Raw genomic sequence first — 26,085 nt, forward strand, 5'->3', positions numbered from 1 at the left:
CTCATCCCACTTTGGGGGAGTGAGTGAACAGCTGTGTGGTGCTTAGCTGCTGGCTGGGGTTAAACCATGACAAGAGATATTTATGCCATAATGACCTTAGGAAAAAAGCATATAATTTGGCTTTGGCTTTTACTTTTTTTTTTTTTCCATGGATAAACTGCTAATTTCATTCTTGCTGAAAACAGTAGCTTTCCATTTTGCTGACAAAAAAATGATAGCTATTACTTAACATGCCTATACTCATAGTATTTTTTTCAGATGGTATTCTTTTTCAAAAGTATACTTTGAAAGCAGCAAAATGTTATTATTCTTTCTGAAACCAAATTAAGTGATTAGCTATTATGTCAAAGCAGACAAGATTTCACATAGCGATATTTTACATTCATGTTTTTGCCAGGTGCTTCTTTTATTAAGGTCTGTTATTAAAAATGAATGTCAAATACAGAGCTTAAGGTGAATGATTTTATCTGTATTAGAGAAACTCAGTTAATATGTGGAGTGCATAGAAACAGTCCTTTTTTTATTACAGTATTTATTTATTGAAGAAATATCCTCCATGTACCAGATAGGATTTTGAAAGAGGGAGAATTTGAAGTTGGGGAGGTAGACAACCTTGAAGTGAAAAAAAATTACTGCATTTTGTCTTAGATTCCTTAGGACTTAGATTTGAATGTTATTCATCAAGGTAGGGGACAAATTATGCTTAAGCTTGATGAATATAAAAGTTTCTCTTTTAAGGCAACTTACTGTAAACACTGAATGCTATAAATATTTTTATATACCTATTCTAAATGTATAGAAACTTCTCCAACAACAGCTGTTCAAATCACTAAGAATGGGAGAGAGCTTTGCAGCTGGCTGAGTGAATAATATATAAAGCAGAAGAGTTAGGCTGAGGAAAAATATGTTCTTAATAACTTCTGGTTATGCCTAGTTTGGTTGATTTAGTCACGGCTGTGATTGCTAATTTCCAAAGCAGACCAGCTTTCTGAGTGAGGCCTTTGTAGTAAGTCTTTATGCTTATACCCTCACTTAATACAAAAATATTGATAGCTTCTTCATGCAAGAACATTTATTTTTCTCTTTATTAGCACTTACGTATGCTTGATGGATTCAGGGGGAATACTACTGGTCTGTTATTGACCATTGACATCACTGGCAAAAGAGTGTGATGATCCACGCAGGTCTGCTCCTTTTATTTGGAATGCTGTCTTTGGATATATTTTAGCAAGCTGGTTGCTTCAATACTGCTATTGTTCATGTCCTAAAATTTTTACCAGATATTAGAAAAGGAGATTAAAAAATAAATGCTACCTTATCCTTGCTTTATTTAAGAGTAAAAGTGGGCTGCTATCAAAAAAATAAAAAGGGCATGGTTCTTAACTCTAATTCTGGTTTACCTAAAATAGTATTTCTTTGGTGGTTACATGATGTCTCAGCTTTGGTTTTACCGTGGAAACACTGTTTTTTAGTCATTAATAAATATTGATCGTAATATGTTTCCAAAACAGGGGAAGAGCCTGAGCACAGAGAAATTCTGTGGTCCTATTGCAGTAGCAGTGTTACAAGGAGACAGACTTCCCCAATGTGAAAACAGAATGGTGTAGATTTCCCATCAAATCTTCCGTTTAGCATCAATTTGTACAAGAAATTAAAAGCAGTGTAGCTGTTAGGACCAGACTAGATTGCATAAGCCAAGTATCTATCATAGGCATTTTAAACTTATAAAATCAGATTCCTCCTGACTGAAATGACTGCGGTGATCTTAAAAATCTCATGATTCTGGTGCCCTAAGGAATCTTATTAGAAAGATTTTATTCTTTACCTTTGGAGTTGTACCTTTTAAGATATTTGCCCACAGGAGAAATACACTATATAGCCTTTGTTTAGAATCCCTCTTCCATCATCCCTATGCCTGAATGTCATTGTTTTCTGAAAATGGTAAATTTAAAATTAAGTGCAAAAGTAAATTAAAAGAAGAAAAGAGAAGTGCAAAGTTCAACAATATTTAATACTACAGAAGTTATATCAATTGACACAGAGGACGAGACGTGAGAAACAGAGGGAAATAAAAATAAAGCTAAATAGTTGAATTAGAGAGAGAGCAAAGGAGAAATAATTTGCAGTAGATATCTAGCCAGGAACGAACCATTCTAATCTGCATAAAAGGCTGAAGTGAACTCTTTCTGTATGTGTTAGTCAGGGAGGAAAAGAAGTTCTATAATTACCTCCTAAGTAGGAAAGAAATCAAAAAGCTCTCAGGAAGTCTGTGATGGGGAAAGTGCTTTCAAGGTGAATTTAGAGTAAGCTTCCCAGTTCTGTGAAATAGATTTTGTGACCCCACCCCTCCTGGGCTTTTGGATATTTTCAATTTTCATGAATTTTAATAAGATGAGTGAATGTGGCCCCTTTCCATAAAATGCCTAGCAACTAGAGAATTTTAATCACCTCTCCTACCTTCACTCTTGTAGTCTGAGATTCTAATTTTGATAGGTCATGAGGTTTCCCTTTATATGTCAATCCACTGAAGTGTTTCATGTACACAAAAAAAAAAAAAATCTTTATTTTTGGAATATATGCTTATTTTGGTCTTTGTATCAGCGCTATCTATTTGCCTAATGAACACATAACCAGACATGATTCTACATAAAATACTGTTTCTATTTGCTTACTCAGACATAGATTTTATAAATGTCTCATGTTAAGCATATTGCAAATATGCACTGTAGCTGTTAGAAACTGCTGACATCTTCTGAAATATTGAGAATCAAATTATACACATCAATGGCAGAGGCTCAGCATGTCTAACACTGAAATCTTTCCTAAAGGAAATTGGAAGATCCTTGGAAGAATTGAAAAGGTCTTACAAAATATTGTCTTCAAAAATTTGATTACTCTAGTAGAACTTGATATCAGTTCTCATCCATCTCATCATTTTATTATTGGAGATATCACAGACACAGAATCAGAGAATAAGCTGTGTTGGAAGGGACCCACAAGGGTCAGAGAGTCCAACTCCTAGCCCTGCACAGCCCCATCCTCAAGACCCACACCATATGCCCCAGAGTATTGTCCAAACACTTCTTGAACTCTGTGAGGGCTAGTGCTGTGACCACTTCCCCAGGGAGCCTCTTCCAGTGCCTGCTCACCTTATTCTAATATCCAACCTGAACCTACCCTGGCACAACTTCAGTCTATTCCCTAGGGTCCTGTCAATGGTCACCACAGAGCAGAGATCCGTATCTGGCCCCTCTTCCTCTCACAAGAAAGTTGTAGACTGCAATGAGGCCTTCCCTCAGTCTCTTCTGTGCTGAACAGACCAAGTGACCTCAGCCACTCCTCATAACACTTCCCCTCAAGGCCCTTCACCATCTTGGTTGCCCTCCTTTGGACACTCTCTAATACCTTCATGTCTTTCTTGTATTGTAGCACCCAAAACTGCCCCCAGCACTCAAGGTGAGGCTGCCCCAGTGCAGAGCAGAGTAAGACAATCCCCTCCCTTGCCTGGCTGGCGATGCTGTCCCTGGTGCACCCCAGGACAGGGATGGCCCTTCTGGCTGCCCGGGCACTTCTGACTCACATTCAGCTTGCCATCAACCAGGACCCCAGGTCCCTTTCCACGGCGCTGCTTTCCAGCATTTCATTGTCCAGTCTGTCCATATTTCCCAGGTTACAGAACTTGGCACTTTCTTCTGATAAGCTTCATATGGTTCATGATGTCCCAGCCCTGTAATTTGTCCAGGTCTCTCAGCAGGGCCTCTCAGCCTTTCTCAGAGTCAGTAGCTCATCTCAGTTTTGTACCCTCTGTGAACTTGCTTGTCCCTTCCAGTCCTGTGTCCAAGTAATTTATGAAGATGCTGAAGAGTAGAAGGCCAAGGATGGAGCCCTGCAGATCCCTGCTAGTCTCCAGTTGGATGTCACCCCATTCAGTGAAACCCTTTGCGCCCAACCCGTAAGCCAGTTGCTCACCTGTCACATAATGTGTTTATCCAGCTGTGGACCACGCATTTTTTGAGAAAAAAAGATTTTAAAAAATGGGCAAGATAGAGTGTAGACTCTCTGCACATGACCTCTTAATTTTACTCTGTACCTGATTCTTCTCTTCATCCTCAGTGAAAATCAGTGGAGCTCCAAAGATGTAAATGAAAGCAGATTTTGCTTTATTACAAAAAATTTAGACCTTGACAGAGTGGATGCTGCTACAATTAAAAGCCATTATGTATTTCTGATATTATTGTTGTTTGTCTTTCAGTTTTAATTAAACGAGGTGTTTTATGCATAACATCTGCTTTGGTATTATTTTTATTATTGAAAAGATATTGAGTGAGTACATAATTTTCACTAAAAATAAGGATTTTTGGAAAGGAATTTAATTTATCTACTTACCAACTGGCTTTAGACCCTTTTTTTAAAATAAAATTTTAATACTTCTGATTCTCTTCATGTTTTAGGTGAAACAGGCAGGCATCCACTGTGTTAACTGTAAAATGAACTTTGCATTTCTCTGGGAACTGAGGAATAAAACTACTGTTTGAGAAATATATTCTCTTCATTTACGTGAAGGGAATTTACATGGTTCCCCTTGGTATTGAAGCACGTTGCTATAGCACAGTGGGTTTAGCTTTTACAGGAAAACAAGCTCTCAGCATTTCAGAATATTTTGCTACTGGATTGAGCCAAAAGTCATTGTGAAAGAAGCTCAAGTGAGTTGGATAATTAACTTTTTCAAGCTGTGTGAGACTTCAGATGTTTGATACTCTTGGGTGCCTTTGGAAATACCAACCATCAGACAGGCCTAAAGTAACATTTAATGACTAGATTGATATAAGGAAATTGTACGCAGCTCTACCTTGCTGAAATTATGTGTGAGCCATCTGCTCAGAATTTCTGTTCATACTGGCATGCAATTTCTGGTGAGATTATTCCAAGAAAAAGTTGCAACCCTTACCACATTCTCAAGTCCTTTCCACCTGCTCTACAGAGCAACATTTTCAGCTAACCAAGGACTTAGTGCGTACATCTTAGAGGACAATGATTTGTGTATAGCAACAACAATTGAAGATGAATAAATTCTAGCATACGCCCACTATGTTAGGACATGAAAAATGATTTGCTTTGTGAAACCTGTCACTGCTTTTTCCCCTAAGAGGGAACTTATTTCCAATATCCTAAACTGAATATTAATGAAGGATGACATGAAACAGTTCTTGAGTTCAATATTTAATGTTGTTTTCCTTTTTTTGTGTTTACTTCATAAGATCTTAACTGGCAACTTACATCATAGAAAGATTTACAAGGTTAAGGGGCTTATAGGGCTGGATATCTTTTCCTTTTTTTTAAGTACTTCTATTGAATTACAGGATTTTATTAAACTAATTTAGTTTACATGACATTATATTTTTATAACTTTGAGAACATTTAGAAAATATGAAATGTAATTAGAATGGTCTGTAACTTGCCATTTGTTGTTTCTGAGCTGCTACTAGAATATCAGATACTGTGCAGACCTATTTAAACATGACAGAGTGGTTTGATATATTAATCAGTGCAGAAGTTTTGGCTAGTGTTTATAAGTCTTCTGGAAATATTGTTTTCTATCTAATGAGTCCTTGACTTATCCTATTTGGAAGGATTTTGTCTGGTATCTTGCTGTCTCCTTAAGAAAGGCTCAAGGTTACCAGTGTCATATTCACTGGCTTTTAATTCTCTGGGTAATTTATTACTAAAAAAATTTTTTTTTCCACTTTCATGGTGGGCAAAGCAAGGGGGAAAATTTTCATTTTTCTCCTGGAATTTCCCATGTGACTTGTGTTAATTTCCTCATGCCTTATCTTGCCTGGATGCTATGCCTCAGAGTACCTGTCTCCCATAACTTTATCTTTTAAAGATTGGTCCATTCACTTGCAACAGCCAATATCACCTTTATGGGTGTGTTGAGAGAGGAAGGAGTCATAACTCCCACTCAAGTCATTTTGTCTCAGCACTTAGTGGACATTGCTGACCTATACATTGAGGGCCTCTGACTGATATGGATACAGGAAAACATTTATTTTGCTGTAGTAAACCTAAATTCTCTTATAGATCTAATGTAATAGTCTCCACTGTTATGTCATTTAAATATCATAAAGTTTTGGTGGGACACCTTTAGAAATTCAGGCAGTTGCTGAAAAGGAATTTTTAGAAGCCCTGGAGAAAAGAAAGTTGCAGATAAGCATCAGTGCTATCCTGATGAAGTCTGCTTCCTAATCTACTCTTCTCCACGTGGAATCTGTTAAGAGAAACTGTGAAGATTTTTAAATGCATTTAGAGAAACATACTTGGGGTTATCTGAAATATCATGGCAAAATATATCTATGCCAAATGCTGTCACAGCCACAGACTGTATTTGTATTAAAATGTCAGAAAATCTGATAGCCTTTTAAATGTTGGAATACTATGATTAACACCAAACTGGGCTAAACAGTAATGCTAGTTTAAACTACTGACTTTTCCTGAAAAAACAAACAAACAAAAGGACACTTATGTGTCTCTAACTAATAATTTTACATATGAAGCTATATCTTGTTTATAAGACTTTCTAAACATATTTTTGCTAAGAATCTTTGAAATCATATTTTTTTGCAGGAAGAAAGATCTTTTATGTTATTTTTAGCAGAAACATGGGGTTGTGAGTTTGCTTATAACTTTAAATAACATCTATAAATGGAAAATAAGCTGGCATTTGGAAACTGATTTGATCAGATGGAAAGTTATTATTTTCAATCTAAGCTGCTACTTCTGTTATTGAAAGAAAGATTCTATAGTTAGGCTATCTCCAGAGGCACAAGCAGAATTATTTTTAATCCATCACAGAGTATGCCAGGTAGAGAGAAGACAAAATTCCTCTGGTGGGGTGACAGCATCCTAGCCCTCCCTTAATTCTGTACAGGCCATTAAAAAATTGGGATAATATATGAGAGGTAGGAAATGTAGCCTGATAAATATTTCCATTCTAAAGGATTATTTTTCTAATCTGTTGTTTTTAGCCTGAGGACTACTTGTCTGTTTATGTTAAACCATCCCATTTTAAACACAGACGTCTAAAGGCAGGCACCTAAATCCATTTTTTAGTTCTCAGATGGCTTGGTTTTCAAATACCTAAGAGTGTCATCATCTCACAATGAATACAATGCACAGGTCCCTAAGCCAGCCCAAAAGACTACATGGTGTACTTAATAAGCTCAGCGATGACAATAGTCATAGTCATTGCTTCATGGCATCACATCTAGGCTAACATATGAGTGCACCAATTGTCTCTTAAAACTCCAAGCACAGTTATCTAGGTCACCCTTAATCCCCTCCAGGAAGCCTGAACACATGCTGAGATGATAGAACCAGAATTTTCAAAGATTATACATTTTTACAGGTTCTCTCTAGAAACACTTTTGAATGTCTAGAATAAATGTACTGAATGTGCCCAAGTGAAATGTACTGTAGTGATTTCCTTGTGGCTTGGCAGCCCTCTTGTTCGGCTACAGTGTATGAATATACCAAATAATTTATGAGACTGTTATTATAGAAGAAGGACAGCATATGACCAAAAGTCTACTTTAGGGCACTTTTATTGTTGATAGATACTGATTTTTAATTTTATATCACATATGGGATAAAAAGGTCACACCAGTGTAGTGTAGCTAATGTCTCATTTGATAAAAGTATGGCTAGAAATAGGAGTTCCAGTGATCTCTGCAGATGTAAAAAGACTCCAAATGAGTCATGATAAATATATTCAATTTGCCTTAAATTAAATTAGAAAATGTAGTTACATAACCTGAGTCTTGCTTTTAACTCAGACATTATATTTTGTTATGTTAAAAGACTTCTGCAATGTATTTGCCTTGCATAATATAAGTACAAGTGCAGGGGTGCACCTGGGTTGAGGAAACCTCTGCTATTAACACAGGCTAGGGGATAATGAGATTGAGAGCTGCACTGGGGAGAAGGACCTGGGGGTGATGGTGGATGAGGGGCTGGACATGACCCAGCCATGTGCACTCAGCCCAGAGAGACAAATGTGTCCTGGGCTGCATCCAAAGCCGCATGGGCAGCAGGGCAAGGGAGGGGATTCTGTCCCTCTGCTCCTCTCTGGTGAGACCCCACCTGCAGTGCTGCATCCAGCTCTGGGGTCCCCAGCACAGGAAAGACATGGACCTGTTGGAGCCAGTCCAGAGGAAGACATCAAGATGGTTAAGGGGATGGAGAACATCTTTTTTGAGGAAAGGCTAAAATATTTGGGTCTGTTCAGTCTGGGAAAGAAAAAGCTTCAGAGTGACCTGATTGCAGCCATTCAATACCTGAAAAGAGCCTATAAGAAAGATGGAAAGGGACCTTTTACAAGAGCATGTAGTGACAGGACAAGGGGGCATGGTCTTAAATGGAAAGAGAGTAGGTTCAGATCAGATATTAGGAAAAAAAAATCTTTACTGCGAGAGTGGTGAGGGACTTGAGCAGGTTGCCCAGAGATGACATGAATGCCCTATACTTGCTTAAGGCAAGGCTGGATGAAGCTCTGAGTAACCTGCTCTAGTGGAAGATTCACAGCAGGAGAGTTGGAATTAGATGATATTTAAGTCCCTTCTAACCCAAACCATTCTGTGATTCTTTGAATCCACTTCTCTACATAGTTGTTGAAAACCTGATCTGTAAAGAATTTCCTTAGCTTCTTCCTAGTTTTTTCACCATGAAACTCAAGAAAATGCCCAAAGAGGTTTTGAGGGAGCTGAACCAAATAACATGCAGAAGTTCCTTACAGCCTTTTGATTCTGGTTGATTTCTGAGATTTGCCCAAACATTTAACTGTTGAAATGAAAAGCAAATACACTCTAATATATTCTGTATTTGATACGTATGGCTATTATTTATCTTTTTAATTTACAGCTGGATTCAGTTTCTGTGGTGAGATGCATCATAAAATATCCATAAACATTAGGAAACTTCAGATATTAGTTCTAAATTCAAGGCAAACCCCATTAGTAGCACCAATAGTCTTCATTTTCCTTCTAATAGTGCATATGAAAAGTGATTTCAGTTCTGATCCATGAAACACTCCTGTGCCCAACTTCCAATTGAGATTACATGGCCAGAGCGTATGTCTAAGTGTGTTGGTATAATATCCACAAAAAAAAGAAGCAATGATCTGACTGAAATTGTTTCTGCAGTACCATATGACATGATAAAAACCTTAGTTAAATGCTAGGCAGGTGGAAAACAGGAAACATTCTCAGATTTCTTTTGCTGGGCCCTGGCAAAAATGAAACTGTGTACAAAGCTGCAGTACTTAAGTCTGGTTCTTATTTGATGGACTTTTTAAAAGGTTTTTGGTTCTTCCTTTAATTAATTAATTTCTTTTTTAATTCATTATTATTTACTTAAACTGAAAGGTACTCCTATCAGGAGAACTCTTAGGTTGAGACAGCTACACACTGCAAATACTAAAATCCTTATACTGGGAGATGGTCACAGACAGCACTTTATTTTTCTCTGTAATGTGCCCTGTAAGTATGCGTGTTTGGCAGAATAGATGGGTTTGTGCTAGCACATGAAAGACACGCTTGTGGCAATTTGGGTGAAACAAAGGCCTTTTTCTGTACTACTTCTGTTGCCTGGGAGAGGTGTTATGAACAGAGCAGAGCTTGTAAAAGTTGTCTCCCATTTGCCCCTTGGCTTATTAGGTGTTATCGCTCTTCTGAAGATGAAGATCAGAATTACCTGGGAGCAAGTGATGTTTGAATCAGTGAACATTCCTTTCAATGTATATTTTTGGGCTTGTCCATACGTGAAATTGTACTTTTAGCCTGTGGTTCTCCCTAGAGAATTGGTATTTGCTTACTGGGAGACTGGAGACTGAGATTTGCAAAAAAGAAGGTGAGATTGTGGGAGGATGACAATTTAAGACCAAGTGTCTGACTTTAAAATCACACAGTTGCTCAAGTAAGATCAGCAAAAAAAAAAATTACTTCACAAATGTATGTGACTTGAAGCCCCCTTAATGCTAGAAAGTGGACTCCTTCCTTTATGAAAATCACTTTCCACCCTTTTTTCTGATATTGAAAAATAAAATTTTAAAAACAAGGTAAAAAGAAGAAAACACCCTAATTTCATTAGAAGTGTATGAACTATGATCATGTTGAGAGGAGAAATTAATTTTATGGGGAAATTTGACAATGCTACTGATGATGCACTGTGTGTCTGTAGCTGTATAGATAACTTCAGCCTGAGGGGTCTTAATCTGACACATTCCATGAGTGGCAAATTGACATAAAAAATATGAAAAAGTTAGACTTGGGCTAAGAACATTCCACTGTCCTATTTATTAAATTTTCTTCTTGCCATGTACTTTTTATTTTTTAAAAGTATCCTCAAACTCCTTAAGATAGAGAATAAGACATTGCTTATTGGCACATTATCTTATTCAATAATATAAAGAAGCCCTTACCTTTTAGGTGGAACTTAACTCCAATTGGGTTCAACAGAGAGCATGAAGTAAAATGAGAGCAAATATGTGCTTAACATTTTTCTGACTAGTGTTGCTTTTTTATCATCATACAGACTGTACTCTTGGTAGAATTTTTAAAAATTGTTTTTATATAACAATTTGTTAAAAAATAGTTGCTATTTTAGTTGTGAGAGTATTTTTTACTACTTTTTATAGTGTATGTTCTTATGCACATAGATTATGAGTTAATCTTTATTGAAATCTGTTTTAGTAATGTAAATGAAAATAAAAATAAACTGCGTAAGTTTTCTGAACTGCAATACAGCAGTGTTAGATACAACAAACGTTTTCAAGTGAAGCATTGATGTAGATTAATAGTGCTGCAACTCTAATTTCTTGCAGATGAATAGTGGAAAACTTGCTTTAGTTTGTTTCCAGTCTCTGAAATGTGTCTGTTATATTGCTTTTACATACATAAATTTGACTAAATTGACATCATAGAAACTTCCAAAGCTATAATTGGATTTTTATTTGTGCAGTTACAGACTACAAAAACTGGTTCATATTGATCTTTAAAACCTAATGTGGAACCATTCCTCCCAACTCTACTTGAATTCAGCACAAAATACCACAGCAGAGGAACAAGTCTCAACTGCTGTAAAGTCTTGTCTTAGCTATAGTATAAACTAGTTTGAGTGTGCTTGTTCATATCCTTACCAGTTGTGATCAGCTGAAAATGATAATTTTTGTTTTTAAATACTGGCACAAATGTCACTGGCTGTACTGGATGCTGGATTGTGTTAAATGCCATTTTTTTTTTTTTTTTTTTTTAAATTAGCATGTTTTCCAGTGTGCTTAGTTAAAGAAATGCTTGGTGAGCATTTGTCTGTGGATTCATCCTAATGAGACCACCCACAGGAAGAAATTCTTCCTGTTTGGAGGATTAGATGCACTGTCAAAATTTTAGGGAGTGTCAAAATAATTGTTTTGCAAACTGTTTTTTCAGAGTATTATTCTGACTTCATCTTGCAAATTCAGAAAACTAAAAAGTATAACAGGTTTCTTACTCTCAGGTCCAGCCACTGATAGTACTAGAAGAAAGTTTATACAATGAATCATCATTATTCTGAAGTTGGTTTATTTTCTTGTTTAGATTATAAACTAAGTAGATTCTAGGAGGAAATTACTTTAAAAGAAAAATAGGAAAGTGTATATTTCTAGAAAGAGTAACACACAAACACTTTTCCAAATCCAGCCAATTCCTTGTACAGAACGATTTGCAAAGCAAAATCTTTTTAAACTTCAATACATTGACATTGACTGGATGAAGAGGAAAAGTATTCTGATCATCTCATCACTTCCTGACCTTAGGTATTTAATTCTTTTGAAATATTTTGGAAAATGTGATCAGACTCTCATCTGATCCCTATACTTCGGTACAGAATTTCACTGCTAAGGTAGGAAAAAGTTTGTGCCAGCTGAGAATAGATTGAGTCTTTTTAAGAAAAAAACAAAGCAAATGAAAAAAAACCCACAAAACAACAGAAACAAATCCCCCACACACACACAAAAAAACCCACAACAACAACAAAAAAACCACAAACAAACAAACAAAAAACCAAAACCCCCAACTTTTCAGCTTTATTTTCTGTATAATAGATTTACTGGAAACCCAGCACAGTTTCGTACGCACACTTTTCCTATTCCCATCAAGCCAGCTTTTTTAATTCATGACAGATTTTACTGAAGTACCAGAGAGACAGAAGAAAAGGGTGGAGAGGAGGAAGAGCACTGTTGGACAAACATACTCAGGATATGCCTCTCTAAAGCAGCATTTTCAAAGCAATAAAATGTTCATATTCATAAATCGAGTAAGTACCAGTGCTTAAAGAAATAAGGAGAAGCTATTGACATGGCACTGTTGTTAAATTTCCTTAGAGAAAATGAGTTCTGGTTGGGAGTAACTGTAAAACAGACTTAAGGCTTTGATACTTAGAGATCATGATAACTACACTCAGACCTTTTTTTTGTGTGTGTGTAGATACAAAAAAAAGATGGGTAAGCATCTTACCTCAGCAGAGTTAAGGGCCTAGGTTAATATTAGTTAACACTGGAATAGTAAATGCAGAGGTAAAATTCTTTCAGTGTATTGGGGAAAAAAGAAAATATATCAACACTGTACTGTGTTAGACAAGAAGACCATGAGAATTCTGCAGACACTACACAGCTAAAACTTTACTATGTGCAGTTAAAAAAAAAAAAGTTAAATATGTTTTTTAACTTAGCAGAGAGAAGGAAGAGATAACCATTTCAAGCCTTGAGTGTTTAATCAGTAGAAACAAGCCAGGAAAGAAAGAATTTCTTGTGCATGAAAGCAGATGTTAATGACAAGTCTCAAGCTGAACTCTGTAATAGCTTTCTGACATGTCCATGCTGTCTGTGTAAGGTTAAAGAAAACCCACAAAATCCCACAAAAAACCTGAGAGTAAAATTGATCAATAACAAGAGTTTGTTTTTGACGATCTTACTAGACAACCTATTGATTAGATCTTTTCCCCATATTTCATTCAAGTGTGTGCCTAGTGGAGTGCTTTTATTATTGCTTTTGTTGTTTATCATGAAGTTACTGACAGGTATGTTAGTTTGAACAGCTTCGGGTTTATTATTCTACGATTATTTTCAAGGTTAGGTTTATAGAAAACTATTAAATACTGCTCCTTTCACTGATGAAGACCCAATTTCTGGAGATATTGTGTCACTTCAGAATAGAATTCCTTTGAGCACCAAGTGCACCAAGAGCTCTACAATACAGTTTCTGCCCAGAAATGCCATACTGATAAAACAAAGTCACTGTCCTTTTCAGGACTTCTGTAACATGATTTATCCTGATATAGGTTGCCACTAAGAGGCTAGAATCCTGTTCATATTATAGCTAGATTTTCATGATGGTAACTTTTTTTTTTTTTTTTTTTTTTTTTTTTTTTTTTTTTTTTTTTTTTTTTTAGGACATAAAAAACTGATTCATGGCTTCTTAGCTCTCACATATACAACATTTTTCCTATTTTTAGGCTGCCTGATATATGTAAGGAATATCTTAGGACTGAAAGGGGAGATGAATACATAATCTGCTTATTCTTAGGATCTCTGGCACTTTTATTAGAACTGGTGAATTAATATATCTGATGTAAATCCTTTGACATACTACACGCTGGAGAAATTTTCTTTAAGTAATGGTGCAGTCTCCCTTCTCCCCTGATAACTGTAAGAGCAGTAAAATCCAAAATAATTGTGATTTAAAAGTATTCAAGTAAGTACTGTTGTCACAGTTTGAAGGTCAAAAAGCCTTAGTCTTTGAAATCCAATTTAAAGACTAATTAATTTCTGAATAAGGGATATAAGCATTAATATTGTAGCTAGAGCACACAGTTTCTATTTATCTAAAGACTCTAATTTCTATACAATGACTTGTCATACTTATCACACATGCATATGTAAGTACAGTGAATACGAAAAGCAGGATACATTGGCTAAAGGAACATCAAATTTCTATCCTATCAGTAACTCATGAAAGCATGCCCTGTCATACAAAGCAACTGGTTAAAGTCAAACAAACTACCGATAAAGGTAAAAAGAAAAAAACAACAACAACAACAACAAAAAAAAAAACCCTGATGTATTGCTGCTTTAAAGTACAACACTTGTAGGAAATTTGCATGTATCAACACTGGCCCACTCCCTGGAAGCAGCAGAGAATAAGTAGTTTGCTCTCTCTGAAGAGATGCTTAAGAGGAGTTCATGACTTCCTCTTCTGATTAACATTCAACTCTATGTGTGACTTACCAAGGGAAGGTAAAACTGTTAAAGGTAAACAATGTTCACTGCTTCTTCCTGATCAAGGTATCTGCATAATGACACCATTTTTTCATCTGGTTGTACTTAACTTCTAGTTTGTTTGATTTGATTTTTTTTGTTTTGCCTTTTTCTTCCGGGGTGTTCTTACACTAATTAAAGCAACATTCTTCTATCAACAAAATCTGCCCTTGATCTTTCCCCTAGTTTGAGCCCACTTTCCTGTTGTCAAAACAAATGATACTGGGTGTAATATGCCGGAATACATTGTAATGGATTCCGATTGCTGCCAATATTATTTTCTTGTGGCGATTTTCACTGACTTTTCTCAGTTTTTTCTGTATTCTCTCTGCATTGGAGATAAGAAGAGACCTTAGTTACTTTGGGGTTTTTTTGACTCTTCAGAAGATTTTAAACACACATTTTTTTTTTTCACAGGGAGAGGAGCACACAAAAAAGGGATTGTGAGCAATTTTATTTTAGTGTCTTGGTGTTCCTAGCCTGAATACCAGGGGACATTCCTACTTTTTTTTCTTTTTTTTTTTTTTTTTCCCTTATCACCTGCCTTCCAGCATTAAAGCATAATGGAATACATTCAAATAGGAAAATTGAAATTTTCGGTTTTGTGAGGATATTTACTGAATATTCATACTTCATAAAACCATCAGCAACTAAGGAGTTGCTCCAAAATATGGTTGTAGGGACTAAATTATGCAGCATCTAATCAGAATGGACCTTAGCCCTTGAAGCATTTAAAGGGTAAAGCAGGAAAATAGTAATACATAAGTGGTTCAATGTGATACTTGAAATAGTCATTCTTTCTTGATATAACTTTTTTTTCCAAACAATGGCATTATTATGCTGAACAGGGTGCACTATGGAGCATGGCTCAGCATGAAAATATTTTGATCTGTTTAAAAACCTGAGTGTGTGGCAGAGAGACAGAAAAATAAGTATCCATAACCTTCTTAAGAGGGAGACTTGTAGGATTAGTGGCAGGGTCAAGAGATTTCAGTTGTTTTAACAGTGTTAAAACACTTGATGTTAATGGACAATTTGTAATGTTATTGGTACTGAAGGTTTTTCTGGTGCTACTTTGCCAGTTAGCATTGTCTCTTTGCTCAGCCCAATTGTCTCTTGCTGGAGCCCAAAGAACTATGTTGTTATGAAAAGCAAAAAAATCCTATTATAAATATTACAGAAGATTTTAGAAATACATTTATAGAAGATACAGTTTTCTGATGTAGTGTTTGTAAAGATGGATGTGCCAAGTTTTCGTTATACCAATCCTGCAAAGCTTTGCGGTATTCAATGGGTAATATTTTTAAGTGTTTTTTGCAAAAAATGGTGCTCACTTTTGCCTTTTATTAACAAAAAAAAGCAAACATCTTCATACTAGGCTTTCTTGGCAAGCTGTGTAAGAATTTAGTTGTGAGATCTGAAGTTTGAGATAAATGCAAATAAGAATATTTGAATGCAAGTATGAACTTCAGCTTTGCACTGAAGTCCAGCTTTACATGTAGAAGCAGTCTGTAGTCTCCAGAGTGGCACTTGTCTTCCTTAATCATGACATTACCTTCTTCCAGCAATTTTTTGCATTGCTTAGTATGCATCTTTTGGCCGATTCAAGAAATTAGTCTTGGGAGTTAGCACTCAGGAAGCCATTAAGTGACTACCATGTAACAAACGCATTGCAGAAAAAATAATGTTGCGCTACTCACTACAGGTTATACAGGACTGCCTAGTGCAGAAAGTAAGTTGCAAGGGGAGTGCAACTTTCAGGAGTTTTTAGTGAAAGGTCTGGTAATCCTCACATTCTTTTTACCTAGCTGTAAACACAAGTTCTTGTGAAACTGAGAAACAGAGGTGTCATTTGTTTTTTCCCACTCTGCTCTTCATATCAATCTCTCCTGCTTTCACTCTTCATTGTGTGCTATTGCCTTTGCCTTCCCCTGTCTCCATCTAGCAATCACAGCCAGTTTTCCTTTGGTCCATAGTGAGCAGGCTGTGTTAGATCTGGCTCACCTTCTGCATTAATGTAGTCACAGAGCTTTTGAATAACAGCTGCTTGTTTTCCCATAGTAGGACATGTCTGGTATTTTCCTATCATATCCTGTTGTCAGCCAGCCTCTCATCAAATCAAGGCAGCACCAGTGCATCTGCTCAAGAGAGTAGATATTCTTCCCATCTCACATATGTGCTTTAAAGGGTAAGGAAAATTCAGTGATCAGTCTCAGTGTGCTACAGGTTTGAAAAATTCTTAAGCAAAGCCAAACTGGATGATTTTTAGCCGAACATAAAAACCTGACTACTTTGTTTCTCCTTCTCTAATGACACATCCTGTGTCTGTCTTCCACATCTTAAGGTGACAGGACCCTGAGACCTGATATGATTTTGCCTCATGTAGTCATTGTAACTAGTGTCATTGTCATATCTGTGAACCATCATTCTTGGCTTATGTATTGCTAGGGGTTTTTTTCTAATGCAGTAAGAATCTGTGCACACTCATTGCTTGGAATAGTGAACAGTGTGGACTGTAGTTTGTTCATTTCAGAGAAGTCTAATCTGCAGAGGATGTTGTCTCTATGCTACTGTATCACATAACACTTTTTTTAATGATAAGAAAATATAGTCTTGCATTAGGACTGTTTCCTTTGCTGAGGATAGGGTGACTTATAAAGCCACAAACTAAATCCCTAGCAGCAGAAATAGCACCTGTAGGAAAGTGATATGGAAGTAGAACTGACCAGTTCACAATATTTAACTGGAGGCAACTCAGCTAAAAATGAAATTATTTTTGATGTATTGAAATGCAAGTCTCTAGGAAAAAAAAAAAAAAAACGATGCAAGTACAATGATAACAACATCACAATGCTAAGAGTCAGAGTTCATGTTTTATCACTGATAATGAAAAGTGCATGTCACATAGCCTCTCATTTTACTCTTGTCTCTCTGAAGTTATCTGATCGCTGGAGTCATTGTAGGAAATCAATCTATACACTGCTGAATGACACTGTTGACATTATCCCTATCAAGTATCTCCACAAGGCTACTAAATTTAAATCCATTTCTGTTGACCAAATTAGAGGGATCATAACTACTAAGCACTATGGAAAAATACTTCAATATCTGTAGCCTATTTCCTCCTCTCACCCCAAATGCAAGCCTTTTATATCTGGTCTTTACCAACTGTTTTAGGTGCTACTAATGTGAAAGCACTTTCACTCTGTCCTTTCTAACACTAGTTTGTGGAAATACTGCCTTTTAGTCATCTTAATCTGAGGAAGATGTAGTGTGTGGGAGTTGTTTGGCAGGGTTATTTTGATATCCTTTAGATAGACCCTTTATACAATGAATTAACTAAGACATCACTGCCAGAATACATCAAACAGTCCTACTCAGAAACCCCATTTTACCAGCCAAATAATTGGCCTGAAAAATGACTTCCAGAGATTTACACTGTAATCTTCATAAAATGAGCCTTCACTGATGCTATGGGAGGAAGAAGGGAGGACAGTGAGGCTTGCTGCATGTGCTATGCTCTGTATATGGCTATTACTGGTACTAAATCAATATTGGTATTAAATCAAACTTTGTCAGCAGACTGTGACTAAAATAATAAACCTGCTGTGACTTCAGATGTAGCATCTCTTGGGATTCTTATGGTGTTATATTAGCAAATAGAAAGAAAAAGAGGAAAATACCTGTAGACCTAAAGGCAATCTTCCAGAAGATATATAGAATTTTGAATGGATAGAATAAATAGAATTTTGAATAAAGAAGTGTTTAATACATCTGCTTGCACATATAAAAATCTAAGTTATTGTTGAGATATTCACTGAAAGTCCTGAGCTGTCCTGATTGATTCTCTGTTTGGATCTCCCAGTTTTAGAGTTCATTATTCTTTTACTGGAAAAGGAATGTAAAACGCTGATTATGTTATTCTTGAAAACATCTCTTTTAAAGTGTACAGATTATGCATTACGTGAAATAATCTCAATTTCCAACTTTAAATTATTTTTGTAATGGCGTGTACTTATGTTAACTTCCTTACTTGAAGCTATTTGCTGTTGAATGATAAGTCTACAGAAGTTTGTACTGTGTAATTGGACTAGACAAAGTTTATGGAAAAGATTTATTTGGATCCAGATTTGGATTACATTTCTTAGCTGAGCCTTGTGTTTGTTGAATTAGATCTTCTAATCTAATCTTCTCTTTTATGTCTTATTTCACTCAGCACTGTGACCTTCCTGTAATAATTTTAGTCTCGATTGTCCTACATAAACTTAAAATATTACAAAAGAATCGAAGATTCAGGATATATTCTGGAAGAAATTAGCTAAAGCAGCCGTTCAGTTAGAGAAACAAAGAAGTTGGTTGAGATTAGGTCGTTGAAATGCTAACAACCCTTATTCAACAGGGAAAGCTTATTCAAACTATAGCTGACATGTGATAGCTTTTGGGAAGAAATTGGGGGCATTAAGGAGAAAATTCTAATGCTGTATTCACAGAAACCACATGAAGCTTTCAAAATAACCCTTTGATCTGAGAAGAGACTACGTGATTTGCTAATACTAATTGGAAAAGACCGATCTTTGGCCTGAAGGGCAAGAAGTTTAATTAACAGTGTAGAATGATGTTGGGTTAAAAGTCTAATATTAATGAGGAATTTTAATATTCCTAAGTATCAAAAGAGCATAAACAGAAGCAAGAGTCTAGAAAAATGACTGGAAAATTCTATTTCTGATGGCTTGTGCGGGAATAGACCTGATGTCAGGATTTTAATGCTGGATTAAAACTCCTTTTTAGTTACAGGATGGGTCTTCAAGTAGTTGTTGTATTGTTCTTGCTTGAGAGATGCACTGACAAAATACACTCTTGCTGGTGGGATTTATTATTTAGAAATTACATATTGGTATTGACCACTTACAAGGGCAAGATATTTTCTTATTGAAATAATGACTTTTCAAGGCTTTTTCTGAGCCATCTTTACACATGTTACAAATCAGCAACTAGAGGAGCAGACTATACTAAAAAATATTTTTACTAACATTCACTGAGTGAATTTGATTTATGGGAGACATTTTGAAACTGAACCTGAGATAGAACATTCAGTACAGGACAGGTTATTGAAGAGAGAATCTGACATTAATCTTTTAAAAAGGAAGATTTTTCTTCCACTAAGGAAAAAAATTTCGTTCCATGTCTAAAACACCCCCATGGGGTTTATTGCTTTGGCATGTTTTATGCTCTGTGTTGTTACTTCTGCACTTGTTCATGCTGGAAAAACCTCAGAAACAGCATGGACAATGTTTGTACCAAATTAATATTCTGGAAAGGTCATACTAAAACTAGATGATTCTTTATGACAAAAGAATACAGCAAGAGGGGAAAAATGCTGCAAATCTGTTCATATACTACTGGAGCCAGATATAACAGATTGATGTAACTTAGACTAGAAAGAACAGCTCATCAATTGCTGCACAACTTGAGGAGGCTGGACTCCATTAAGAAAGATGCTACACATTAGTCTCATTTATTTGAGAGAACTTCAGGGTCTTTAAATAACTTCCACCAAAAACTGTCACCAAGTGACAGTAGTAAATACATGTTAAGCATGTAAAAACAATTAAATTTGTGTCATAGCAGATTAAGACCTACATTTGAGATGCCTTTCTGATAAAGCAGAGTCAAAATGGTCTTTGAGAGTCACTGTCATTTCTATTCAATTTGCAGGGAGAAAACTGAAGTCAGATGACAGTAGTTCCCAGAGTTACTACCACAATTTATGGACATATTTGTTTTATGCGATCTTGACTTCTTGACTCAGAAGGAAGTTGTTCATCATATAACCTTGAGCTGTTCACTAGCACTTAAGTCCAGCTTGGAGCCCAGCTGGAATATGTAAATGATGAACAGAATGTTTTTGGGTTTTTTAAAAGCTTCCAAGCATAACATGTAAAGAAGAGTAATATTTATTTTTGTAGGCAAACTTTATCAAACTAATCACTTTACGTATGTGTTTTAAAAATAAATTGTTATTATTTCAGAATCTTCTCTCAGACTGTTTGCACAAAATATTAGTATTACACTTGGGGGCTAATGATAGGGAAACATCTATTTATTGGGGAGTCAAAACATTTCCTGGTGGTCCATTTGATGTTAATCATAAATGAAGTTGCCTTTTACAATCTCAAGTTGGTTCAGTTGTAGTTTATGGAATGACAGCTATGTGAATCTACAGGACAATTTTTATTCTTCATTTACCTGTCAAAATAAATTTCATAATTGCTATAACTTAAGCAAGCAGCATTAATAGCTAATCCACCATCTAAATTTTTCCATAATGATAAAGTAGATTTGTGCTCATATATGAGGTTTTTTACTTGAGTTATACTGTTTAGTATTAGTCATCCTATCATTTCTTTTTGGAGACATCTAAGTAAGTTGAGGTTATGTACCTTAGAGAAATGGGCTTTTAGCATCTGCAAATTTCTTTTTTGTCCTACTCAGACAGTAAAAGAGAGTATAGAGAGAAAGGTCACAAATGATGATGGGATTATATGATGTGAACAGAAATTATGCAGTTACCTAGCATTCCCTCTCACCTGGGGAAATAACATTCCTTCCACATGAGCAGTTTTTGTAACATGTGAAAGTTGCAGCCCACTGACTGAAATGCATAGTAGAGTAACATGAATTACTTTCCAAAATACAGGTTTTTGCTATTCACTAGATTTGAAAACTCAATTAACAAGGAAGTTCTCTCCTACTTTACCCAGGACTCCATGTCCTACCAGTCTTTTAGTGAAATGCTTGACTGGGAGCATCAGCAGAAATATCAAAGTTCCCTGGCACTAAGTACATATATTTTGGATGTGTTTTTCAAATGTTTTTCCTCCACAATCAAAATGACTGGGAGACTTGGAAAAGTGGTGGAAGAAACCAAAGCATGTGGGATATCATGATACATAGGCTAGTCTTTCTATGGAGACAGATGCAAACGGGGAGCAAATTTTAACTTTGAGATATGTTACTTCTCATAACTCTTATTTCTTTAGAGACTTTAAATTTGCTTGTTTTTAAGGCTTTCCTACAACAGCATCTCTGGACTATAAAGTTTTTATGGAAATAGAAAATATTCCCTTTTTTACCACTCTCAGTGGAAAAGGTAGACGAAAGCTCAAGGTGTGGAACATCAATTGACAATCTAACTTGATGAAAATGGGGAAGTTGATTTGCCTCATGTCAAAAGTTTTTCATTTTTACTCATTTGGAATGTGAGTACAATAACCTTAATCCACTAATATGAATAGTATTATAATGAAAGCAGAAGAAATAGTTGCAGGGCTACCTGCTATAGAAACACAGAACAAAATCTCTCCTGTTCTTCTAAACCATTTTCCTTCTAAAACAAATGAGCGGATAAGCAAACAGAAAATCACACCTGAAGACATGCTTTTTTGTCAGTCTTTTTATGTTGACAGTTGTTTTGCAGTTTTGTGGCTTCACTGAAGGAATTGTGATGTTAATTAACAGCTCTTTGAAGCAATTTCTTCTAAATATCTTTACTTCTTAACTGTTTTCACTAGAACATATGATCTGTAACCTTAATGGCAGTTTTTCTGCAATTTCTGTCAGAAATGCTACTTAGTAATGCAGCTTAATAGCTATGCAGTGCCTGACTGGGTTCCAACACAGCTGGAAATTATCGTTTTGTTTCTATGGATGTGAAATTCCCATTTTCCTCAAGAGTAATGAGAGAGGCTATGCTGACCTCAACGTCAGTAGCACAGATCAGCTTTCACAGAAAAACTTACTTCTGAGCACAGGCATGATCTTTTGGAACTATTTGGAGGTTTAAACTTGAGCTCAGGCAATAACCAACACACCTTGTGAAGTGTACAATACTGATAACAGCCCAAAGCCTTCTGTCATTTAAACAGAATATAGTATCACTTCTTTATGCCAATCTTTATTTAAAGAAATCCAGTAAACCAATGTCTTCAAATCCCTCACAGATCTTGTCTCGAAATCCTTCAGAGATTGTCAAAAACTCTTGATATATTTACACTGGGTCTGACAATGCCAGATTTAACATGCCTTCTGGCCTTTATGGCTGGTTCCCTAGAACTTCGTATTTTATTTGTCCATTTTTAGGCTTGATTAGTATTTTATGAGCCAGTTGTCCATTTTGATTATAAAAGCTTTGCATTCTGGTGTTACTGGCAGCAATCACCACGCCCACCATGGTAAATGCTGGGGGAGCGTGAGAGGAAGGCAGGCAGGGGCAGCAGTTTTAAGCCTTCTAGCTGATGTAAAGTGCACAAAAACATTTTTCAACATCTCTTGATGTAGCAAAAATAAATACTATTCAGTGCTCGTCCTAATGAATGGAACTTAATTAAGGGAATCACAAGGTTAATCGTTGGATTACCAAAGGGTAAAATACAACAGAGATGCATATTAACTACACAGCTCAACACATGATTAAATTGAGCTACACCCTTTGTCAGTCAGGTTTTAATAGTGTTCACTATCTTTCCTTTTTTCCTATGACCTAACAAGTTCATTATTCTGATTAAAATAATAATATCAATAAATGTATATACCTGGTAATGCTTAATTTGTTCATTAAAGTTGGGGGTTCATAGAGACTGACTTTCACTGTAAATAGTTTGTAAATTCAAGGGCAGAGAAAATGGATTAAAAATAGAACAGTGAATAGCACTAGCATAGTTACATGGAGACATTGGTGAGATGGAATGCTCAATGCAATTAGAAAACAGTTACTGTTTTTGCTCAAGTAAATGAAAGGTGTTGTCTTTCCTTTGTCACATAAATGTATCTGTTGTAATAGAGGATTATGGAATTGTTTTACAACAGCACATAAGAAATATTCTAGAAGGTCACCTAAGACAGTATTAACACCTTCCTGATAACAAATGTCCCTGAAAATACCTTGACACAGTTTAGATCAGTTTGCCTTGGTAGCTAATTGTGAACCACCAAGTTATATTGGTGAAGGTTTGCTAATGCATGTGCTCCCACTACATTTAAATTAATTTCTTGACAAGCAGTCCAAATTCATGCATTCTGCAAGGGTGTTTTTGTGTCAATTTATATCTGTTACCCATCAGGCTTTCTGATTCTATACGAGAATGACAGGAAATGACAAGGAACAAGTAGGATTAAAATGAGGAGTTACTTATTCATAGCCGAGGGTTCCAAGTATAAAATAAAACACCTGGTTGTGGTAGGATTTCAGTAGCCCTGATGAATCTCATTTGTAGTTCTGTCTGTTTTTCTCCCCAGTGAAAAATGCACATCCTTAGGAAACTGAGAAGCTTTATCTTTTCTGTTTATGATCACTGGGACTACCACAAGCAGCAGTTGGAAGCCTTCTACCTATAACTGGCTCCTTTCTCTCAGTGTAAAAGGACAGGGAATGGTGATAGCATGGTAGTGGACCAGTTGCTTGAACCAGGCTCCTCTGTCCTTTCCCGAAAACAATCCTGAAGCATGGAGCAAGTTGAAAAAGGAAAAGTTTTATTCCAGTCCTAAGCTTTCTACATAAACAAGGTAAAATGTCACTAAGTACCAGTAAATACCAGACTTTTGTTGGGGCTAAAGCCTCATAAAAGATTTCCAATAAATCTGTTGGTGTGTCTTTGCCAAAGACTTATTTTATATGATAAATGCACCAAATAGACTTGTAAACCATAGTAAGGAAATTAAATGTGCTATGCAGTACAGTGGTGGTCTCTTGATGTGAGTTTGTTTCAGACATATGAAGAAAGCAATAACAGGTTCCAGGCAGGGGGTGGTTATTTGCATTTTCCATGCCAGTTGAAAACAAATGATCAGATAAAATCTTAATAATAGCAGAATGGCAGGTTATTTCTTGTTTGGGGGAAAAAAAAAAATTCTTTGTTCTCTGCAAAGGCATGTATTGGAATCCATCTCCATTCATAATTCAAATGGGTTTGAAGTTTTCCCTTGTGGGCAGTGTCTCGTATCAAAGGGATTTTGCAAGTAACTTGGTATGATTCAACTAAGTTAATGGTCTCTGCTCCTGTGAGGCACAACAAAACTTTAGCAAATTTCTCCAGAGAGCCCAGATATTTTGCTAGTTCTGAGAAACTAAGTGTATTGACTGAGGCTGTTTTGGAAATGCTCCTCTCAGCTCAAGAATCAGAGAGGGAGGGAACAACTAAAACTGCAACCTTATCATTTTATCATTTCCATGTATGGAGCAGATTTCAGGAGTCCAGCGTTGCCTAGAGGCATATCTGGACTTAGCACAGACACATATAACATTATTTATATTTAAACACTTATTTTTATTGTCAACAAAGCGATCAGCAAAAGAAGGGATGCTCCTTTCTCATCCTTTTCTGCCCTTTTTAACTTGCACCCTGATTCAACTTCCAACTGAAACAGAGCTTTGTCCTAGTCCAGGTTTTGGCTGCCCTTGACTGCCCAGGACAATTTTTGCAAAGGACTGTAGCCTCTGCACTCTCCATCAACTTGGCAGCCTATAGCTGGATGATGTTTCTTCATTTGGGTGCACAGAACCCTTGCTACCCGAAAGCCTCAAGCCCAATCCTAGGCATATCTTTCTCTTATTGGTCAATAGTGTTATTATAAAGGGTATTTTCCATGCGTAAAACCAAAAATAATTGAAAGTTAGTTTTACCACAAGCCTGTTTTCTGCATTGAACTTCTCTGTGCTCAGTTTTACCACAGTTTCTGCATGAAAATAATGGTCTTCATTTCTATCCATAGTTTTGTTTATTCATTAAATTATTCTGGGTTTGTTTGTTGTGTTTCACTTGTTTTAGGAATTTTTCACTTGGATCTTTGGGTTTATTTGGGTTTCCTTTGGTTGAGTTGTGGGGTTTTTGTTTGATTGGTTTTTGGGGTTTTTGTTTGGTTTTTTGGTTGGTTGGTTAGGTGGTTTTTTTGGTGTTTTGTTTGGTTTGGGTTTCCATATGTGTAGGTATCTTAGTTATTAGCTGTTGGAAGAACATTCCAAGAAAAAGCATGTCAATACTTGTGTTTATTTCAGAATGGAAAGGTATTGCTGTAATGAATAATAATGATATTTTGGTACGACTTCAGAAATCGAAAGCTTCTTTAGGAGGAAGAAGACAAAATTAGAAGGTAAAAATATTTCTGTTGTAGGTTATGCTATAAAAGTAATATTGCATCGTGTTAACAAGGAAGTTACTACAAAATTTGCAATTTGTTTTCAAGTGCAAGTGTAAGTTCATGAAAACTCTTGAAAACATGTCATAGGGAGTTGGAGAAATACTGCAGGTAAATTTGGGGTAGGAATGCAAAGCATTCTTTATTTGATATGTTGGGATTTTGTGGGAAAACATCTCTTTTGGCAACTGGCATCTTTGTGAGTCCTTCATGCATATACATTTCATCCATGCATAGAAGAAGTTGTGTATTTAGTATATTATTATTTGCCAGGTCAAGTGCACCAGCTATCAACAGGCTCAATATAAGAACATGTTCCCATGGGAGAGATTGAAAGAACAATAACATCAGAATTAGTGTTTCTTCTAATATGAAACTTGACTGATCTATTATCAGATGGTTATTATAGGATTAATATATTATTACATTTTTAATTGGGGAAGTTTAATCGTAAGCACGATGAGTATCCAGGAGAACCTGTTATAATGATGTTCTTCTGCAAAACTCTTGAAATCCACTGCCCTTTCTTGGTTGGTAGTCGTTCTTCCTAG

The 26,085-nt window shown here is 36.1% G+C and overlaps 1 protein-coding gene across 1 annotated transcript in view; it reads left to right on the top strand.

The window, feature by feature from the left end:
• The window catches only part of CNTNAP2 (contactin associated protein 2), a 765,857-nt gene that overhangs the window by 83,988 nt on the left and 655,784 nt on the right, over positions 1-26,085 (top strand). The gene's annotated exons all lie outside the window — the stretch shown is intronic.

This window comes from Chamaea fasciata, unplaced genomic scaffold (genome assembly GCF_029207755.1).
Source record: "Chamaea fasciata isolate MVZ Bird 193981 ecotype frontalis unplaced genomic scaffold, bChaFas1.0.hap1 SCAF_1, whole genome shotgun sequence".
NCBI lineage: Eukaryota > Metazoa > Chordata > Aves > Passeriformes > Sylviidae > Chamaea > Chamaea fasciata.